Source organism: Ciona robusta, chromosome 12, assembly GCF_009617815.1.
Source record: "Ciona robusta chromosome 12, ASM961781v2".
Lineage (NCBI taxonomy): Eukaryota > Metazoa > Chordata > Ascidiacea > Phlebobranchia > Cionidae > Ciona > Ciona robusta.
The window spans coordinates 1,520,588-1,528,374 of record NC_143246.1 but is presented as its reverse complement, the minus strand read 5'-3'; the positions used below and the strand labels follow the sequence as shown (position 1 = coordinate 1,528,374).

The 7,787-nt window shown below is 36.4% G+C and overlaps 3 long non-coding RNA genes across 3 annotated transcripts; 1 reads left to right on the top strand and 2 right to left on the bottom strand.

Annotated features, from left to right (window-relative positions):
- Positions 1-776: 776 nt before the first annotated feature.
- LOC149726309 (uncharacterized) lies at positions 777-4,232 on the top strand. Its single transcript, XR_016386246.1, has 5 exons — positions 777-884; positions 939-964; positions 1,102-1,127; positions 3,068-3,684; positions 4,218-4,232. It is a non-coding gene; the product is annotated as an uncharacterized LOC149726309 (long non-coding RNA).
- LOC149726310 (uncharacterized) lies at positions 3,295-3,859 on the bottom strand. The gene is made up of 3 exons (XR_016386243.1): positions 3,706-3,859; positions 3,518-3,650; positions 3,295-3,375 (listed from the first exon to the last, which is right to left on the bottom strand). It is a non-coding gene; the product is annotated as an uncharacterized LOC149726310 (long non-coding RNA).
- A 1,643-nt stretch (positions 4,233-5,875) lies between the features above and the next one.
- LOC149726308 (uncharacterized) lies at positions 5,876-6,527 on the bottom strand. Its single transcript, XR_016386244.1, has 3 exons — positions 6,369-6,527; positions 6,181-6,313; positions 5,876-6,032 (listed from the first exon to the last, which is right to left on the bottom strand). It is a non-coding gene; the product is annotated as an uncharacterized LOC149726308 (long non-coding RNA).
- Between the last annotated feature and the right edge of the window lie 1,260 nt (positions 6,528-7,787).

Sequence of the window (7,787 nt, the reverse complement as noted above, 5' to 3'; positions counted from 1 at the left end):
GGTCAGATTGCACATGTGACTGACGCCCCGCACCAGCTGATTACGCCCGCCTTGATCGCTCCGCTTATAAACGCCTCTTCCACAAAGCGAGTTAGCAGGCTTTAGTTTAGATAAAGTTAGTTCCACACCAGGTTACAAGTTGGAAGGATTTAATAAGTCTTCCTGCAAGATTACAGTTAAGTATTTTCTCATTACTATTGTATTATGACATTATACTGTTTACTTTATTACATTAAAATATACAGTAATAATATTATTATATATACAATATTATATACAACTATACATTATATAAGATTAGGTAATAATAAAGAATTATGGTACAAGGGTTGTGCCTTTCGTTTATTACTTTATTATAAATATTTAAAATAACTCTTATCATATTCTGTTTCTGGAATCGCGATGGTTCTTTATTACGTCACTCGCGACGTTACACGCAATATCTGTGATCGCAACCGTTGCGTTGGGTTACGTCGCAATCAGACACGCTAGTTTCAATTTCGCTTTCCGCCGCTTTCGTACTAGCTTCGTTACGTCATTGCTGAACAACACACCACCGCTGTACGCTTACATTTCGCGACGCTTTTTTCATGGGGCCCCATGCGCATTTTCCGTTGTAGGGCACATTACTTATATATTCTAATTATATTTGTGCCTTGAGCGCGAAGCAAGAAGATCTAAGATTTGGTAAAGTAAAACTCACAATTGGTATTATTACGTACATAAGCTCCTTTTCTAGAATCAACGACGCTTGGTAAGTTTATTATTCCGTCACAGAAATATTTTGCTTTCAGCAATAAAATATTTAAAAGTTAGCATTTGCAGGTCATGGTATGTGACGTCACAGAGGTTCAAGCGGACAATGGCGTTAAGGAAAACTGAAGGTAATTATGACGTAATAATATATGAACCGATGATTAACAATTATATTTTTGCAGAAAAGTCATCAAACAAAGTTGCAGAAGTAAAGCCAAAGATATTGCATATTATCATTGTTTCTCCAACGATAAAATAAATTTAAATGTGGAATAAACTTGTGTACAATGTCTGCCTGTGACGTAATCATCGTATAACTGTAGCGTAACTATCTTCCCTTTGCAGACGAAGACGCCGATAAAGGAAACACGGTTTGAGATTTGAAGTTTATACGTATGAGTTGAGTGTTGAATGTGTGTAACTGCGCTGCAGTCCTCTATTCTGCTGGACCTAATATTGCCAGTTATTTTTAGACAAGTCACAAAATATATGCAATGAAAATATGGCGAACATCTTGCTGGATCCCATTTTATTGTTAAACACTCTATTGTATACTTCGTCTACAAAGATCGAAATTTTTAGCGATTCTGTATTGCCCTAATCACTTGGTGAAAACGCTGTGTTGGTACACAAATACTCAAGTAATATTAACACGTAATATAATATGCGCGAAAATGTCATAGTAATCCACTTAAAAAATCCACTTAAAGATCCACTTAAAATCCACTTGACCTACACTGGGATCTCTTGACCTACATGGACCTTCACCAAATAGGCAAATACCATTTCATCAACCAAGCACCTCACCCATAAGTCATTGATTAACATTGCTGCGTCTTTTGTACATATCTTTCTTTCTACATGTTTATTTTTTCTCGTGTTCATTCTTATATTGAATTTCTTGTGTATTACAGTAATGCACTCCTTCTGCAATTTACAAGTGTGCCCCTAAAACTGTTCACTGTGAACTATTGGTGGAATTTTTTTGGGGGGTTTTGTTTTTCCATCAGGGCCCAATCTTTGGGTCAATTCTCTTTAAAGCCGACTCCCCCCATTGTACGGGTCGTGTCTTTACGCACACTTTTGTTTCTATTAGAAGTTTAACTTAATTAAAATAAATGGCTTGTTTGTCCGTTAGGTGTAGCGACCTCGCTTATTTTCTTCCAACTAAATGTAAACATGTTTTTAACTGTAAGCGTGTTTTAACAACTGTTGTTTTGTCGCTATATCCTCTCTTTTCGTTTGAAACATTTCTAAATCTTCGCTACTGTAATCGAAGAGACAAATAAAAGTTATTATTATTATTATTATTATATTATCTTTTCGCTTTTGTTAACTTTACTCCGTTTCCTGTTCTGACCGAAAAGACGAAATAAAAATGTATTGTGACGTAAACTTCAACACGTGACTGACTTTATATTAAAACGTCATGTAGCGTGATTGGGACGATGGCCACGTCACAATTACGCTACGGCGTCCATCTGGTGGGTCAGAGCATTGTCCTGACCCTGCGTTCGGTGCGGTTACGTCAGCTTTGATTGAGTTACCCTACCGATCAGGTTGTTGCATGGACGTCGCCGCCAGTGATGCTACGTTATGGGGTTAGATCACCGTCAATGCGATTCGTAACAACCTGGCGAAGTTTTGTAACGATCGATGCGGTGCGTAACATCCGAATGTTATATTGTGTGAAGATACGACGTGAGTATTGCGGTACCAACATGGCGACTTACTTTTTAATTGAGACAACCGGAATTGTTTTTGGCTTCGACTACTTGCGGTCGGACAATCAATATGGTGTACAGATGATTATCCTTTAGGATTTGAACCATATTTTCGTTGAAGATGTTTCAATGATTATATCCGCGTTAATAATTATTTTTCCCGTGTCCCCTTTTTGATACGATTGAGCTGTTGTGTTTGTTCTATGTTTTGGCACACTACTATATTTTCGCACTCGTTGTACTGTTTTTGTTTTTTGTTGGTGTATTACTTGTTGTGCACATTGTCTATGTGCGTCGTTGTATTATTTTTGTCTATGGGGGTTTCTTTAACCTGAGTGGACAGTAGCATCCCGCAAGGGTTTCTCACTAGAGTAGAAACCCACTACCATTGGCTGGGGGCTTGTCGTGCCGTATAGTGGCTTTTTACCAACTCCAGCCACAAACTATGAAAGTGTTTAGATTATTAATGCTCATCCTTTTTAGGGGCTTCTTCCAAAAAAAGTCATCACATTTACTTTATTTTTTCTAATAACTTAGTTTTGCTCGAAATTAAATATCACTAGAAAATAATTTCTGTTTCATGTCAGAATCTTGATCCGTCGTGAAGAAATTGACGTCAGATCTCCATATGTCACTACTCAACGTCGTGCGCAAATCTTGTAAAGTCATGCATATAAATGATCCAGCAGACACGTAAAGCGTTTGACTCTTTTGTTTAAAGAACCACTGTCTATTACTAAAGATTTTAGCATTATTTGTTACCACAAATGCAAGTTTTTTTTCAATATTTTATTGTATTGGTCTATATTAAGTAATAGATCGACAAGAAATTAGTTTTCATTCTTGTCTTCTTCATTCATGTCTTCTTGTTCAGTGGTTGACATTTCTTCAAGATCTGGTTGAAAATGAAAGAATATTGTTTTGTACGACTTGCTACGTCAAACATAATATAAAGCATTGGACGATCTAATCTTATTTTAATTTGGCAAGTAATTATACGAGGTTAACATCAATTTGCTAAGTAATAATTTACGTACCTGAAACTTCTTGTTGGTTCCAGCCCCAACGACGGCGACGACGAGTGATACGACGACGACGCCACGCATCAGTTGTTTCAGTGAGGACGAGAAGTCCGATGACGAGCAAGAGAAGAAATAGTGACTTGTTCATCTGTAGCAACAACAGTTAGTACACATTAATACACGTATGTATACAAGTCACTTACGCTGTATCTTCCGAAGAAATGATAATTTCTTGAAGGCAATCGTTGCTTTATATAAAAATTTCTGCACTTTTTCTTGTGTTTACTTTTTTCAAAAAAATGTTTAAAGAGAAAGGTTGCTAAGCAGCATCCTGTTTATTATCGAAACACCATCCTAAGAGAGAGGAGTTATAGGAAGCAATTACTCACGACTTCCACCATATGATTAAAAAACACTTTCAGTACTTTCTACAAAGAAGTATATTCTTTTAATGGGATCGACTATAATCAAAATGAGAGATCTCAAAACTTATACTTGCCAAAATATGTCTGCAGTGTGCTACGTATTCGTACAATCATAGATTTATCTTCTTTTTTATGAAACATCATGAAGAAGCTGTATAAAACCGTTAAAAAAGCTTGGTAAAACGGAGCACGTATTTTATGTATAACTTCCGACATCCTGTTGATGCAAAGCTCTTCCCAAACGAAAGCCATAAAACGTGCCGTAACATGTATCACGAATTTCTTACCAGGCTTGAAACCAGCAAATCATGTTTCATCTTTTTGTGGAAGCAATCAAGAATTGGCAGCAAACGGATTATGAAGCCCCTACTTTTATATTTACTGGCGCTTTTATCCAGCCGCTTATATCAATCGCCCACGTCATAAAAGTGCATACAAGTCTTATTGTAAAAAAGCGTGATTCTCCACTAATACAGTTGAATGAATAAAAGAATTATCGAATGTAACTTAATTAACATCTCGGAGTGAAGCAACGACAGTCGTTTTATAACAGGAATGTTATGTTTTACACCTCGTACTCGCTTAATAATTGCCACAAAAGTTATCAAGGAAAACACATGGCACACGGCAGTGCAAGTAACATTATCATTTGTTCTATTCTACCCCCGACTCTTAAAATACAACACAAAGTCAGATATTGTGCAGCGTCGTCGACATTTAGTTTGATACATTCAGTGTTTCCCCAAACAAAAAAATATGATTCAGAGTTTTGCAAATTGTAAATTCCAATAAAAATTGTAATTTGTCTAACCATCTGTTCAAAACCGCAAACCTGTGTAAATACTTTGCAATATTGTCGCATGTATAGTGTACGAATTGCAATGCGTGTGTATTCCACATGCAAAAACTACAGAACATGTAACTCCCTTTAAAAACTTTGATTTATTCTGTGCGTGAACATGTTACGGCGTGTTTTATTGCTTTCGTTTAGAAAATGCGTTGCATTAACAGGCAGTCGAAGGGTAAACATAAAATACGTGCTCCCTTTTACCAAGCTTGCTTTCCACCTTTTTCTAAGTTTCATTCTCCAGAGTAAAGTCAGATTGACTCAGATAATCTACGGTTGTACGCTCACGCAACACGCAACCATATATTTTCTAACTTCGCGCCATCCAAATTAAAACGACCATTTTCCTCCAATATTTATACCACCATATAACTTGAATAACGTATATAAATATCCCACATTGTGCAACGTAGTTAATACGTCTTAGCATTCGTCCCGCCGTAGAATAGAAAACGTCAATTTCAAACTTCTATCATATAATAGAAAGACGTTTTTATAGGTGTTTATTTATTTATTTATGTTTAAGAGTCCCGTGTTACAAGCAATACGCAATAATTTCAGGGTCGTGCGCAAAACTTTGGTGTCATGCGTATAAAAATATTCAGACACATAGCGTTTGACAACGTTGTTTAGGAAGGACTGTCTGTGCAGACATGTGCAACCAGTGGCCCGCGACCCGGCAGGTTGTTCCGTGCGGCACGCGTGCTGCTCAGCAAAATGTTAAAAGTTCCTTCAAGCCATCCCTAGTTGATGAAGTTTCCATCAAAGCAATGAAAATGTTCGCACGCTATGTACAGAAATATTGCGCTTTGTGATGCAAGATTGCTGCGTGATTGAATACGATTGACTGAATTTAGGTTCCTTTTCTTCCATCGATAATTGTTCGCAGTTTTACAATAAACTGTCGCACAAGTATGTCATAGAGTGCATTAAATATATTTTTAACTGTTATAACTGCATAGAATTGTCGTTTTATGATACTAATTTTTTCTGAAAAAATTCATGTGGCCCGCACTAATTTTTTTCTGAAAAAAATCATCTGGCCCGCGTTATCATTCAAACTTTCGTACTTAGCCCTCCAGTGAAAAAGGTTGCAAATGCCTGGCTTATAGCATCAGTTGTTACCACAATTGAAAGTTTTTTTAAAATATTTTATTGCATTGGTCTATATTTAGTTATAGATCGACAAGAAATTAGTTTTCATTCATGTCTTCTTCATTCATGTCTTCTTGTTCAAGGTTTGACATTTCTTTAAGATCTGGTTGAAAATGAAAAAATATTGTTTTATACGACTTGCTAAGGTCAAACATAGTATAAAGCATTGAACGATGTAATCTTATTTTATTTTACTTTGGCAAATAATTATACGACGTTAACATCAATTTGCTAAGTAACAATTAGCGTACCTGAAACTTCTTGTTGGTTCCAGCCCCAACGACGGCGACGACGAGTGATACGACGACGACGCCACGCATCAGTTGTTTCAGTGAGGACGAGAAGTCCGATGACGAGCAAGAGAAGAAATAGTGACTTGTTCATCTGTAGCAACAACAGTTAGTACACATTAATACACGTATGTATACAAGTCACTTACGTTGTATCTTCCGAAGAAATGATAATTACTTGAATGAAATCATTGGTTTATATAAGAAATTCGGCACTTTTTCTTGTGCTTACTTTTCTAAACATTTTGTTTAAAGAGAAAGGTTGCTTAGCAGCTGTTTATTATCGAAACGCCATCCTAAGAGAGAGGAGTTATAGGAAGCAATTACTCACGACTTCCACCATATGAATAAAAAACACTTTCAGTACTTTCTACAAAGAAGTATATTCTTTTAATCGGAATCGATTATAATTAAAATGAGAGATCTCAAACTTATACTTGCCAAAATATGTCTGCAGTGTGCTACGTATTCGTACAATCATAGATTTATCTTCTTTTTTATGAAACATCATGAAGAAGCTGTATAAAACCTTTAAAAAAGCTTGGTAAAACGGAGCACGTATTTTATGTATAACTTCCGACATCCTGTTGATGCAAAGCTCTTCCCAAACGAAAGCCATAAAACGTGCCGTAACATGTATCACGAATTTCTTATTAGGCTTGAAACCAGCAAATCATGTTTCATCTTTTTGTGGAAGCAATCAAAAATTGGCAGCAAACGGATTATGAAGCCCCTACACTATTTACTGGCGCTTTTATCCAGCCGCTTATATCAATCGCCCACGTTATTAGAAGCGCATGAAAGTCTTATTGTAAAAAAGCGTGATTCTCCACTAATACAGTTGAATGAAAAAAAGAATTATTGAATGTAACTTAATTAACATCTCGGAGTGAAGCAACGACAGTCGTTTTATAACAGGAATGTTATGTTTTACACCTCGTACTTGCTTAATAATTGCCACAAAAGTTATCAAGGAAAACACATGGCACACGGCAGTGCAAGTAACATTTTCATTTGTTCTATTCTACCCCCGACTCTTAAAATACAACACAAAGTCAGATATTGTGCAGCGTCGTCGACATTTAGTTTGATACATTCAGTGTTTCCCCAAACAAAAAAATATGATTCAGAGTTTTACAAATTGTAAATTCCAATAAAAATTGTAATTTGTCGAACCATCTGTTCAAAACCGCAAACCTGTGTAAATACTTTGCAATATTGTCGCATGTATAGTGTACGAATTGCAATGCGTGTGTATTCCACATGCAAAAACTACAGAACATGTAACTCCCTTTAAAATCTTTGATTTATTCTGTGCGTGAACATGTTACGGCGTGGTTTATTGCTTTCGTTTAGAAAATGCGTTGCATTAACAGGCAGTCGAAGGTTAAACATAAAATACGTGCTCCCTTTTACCAAGCTTGCTTTCCACCTTTTTCTAAGTTTCATTCTCCAGAGTAAAGTCAGATTGACTCAGATAATCGACGGTTGTACGCTCACGCAACACGCAACCATATATTTTCTAACTTCGCGCCATCCAAATTAAAACGACCATTTTCCTCCAATAT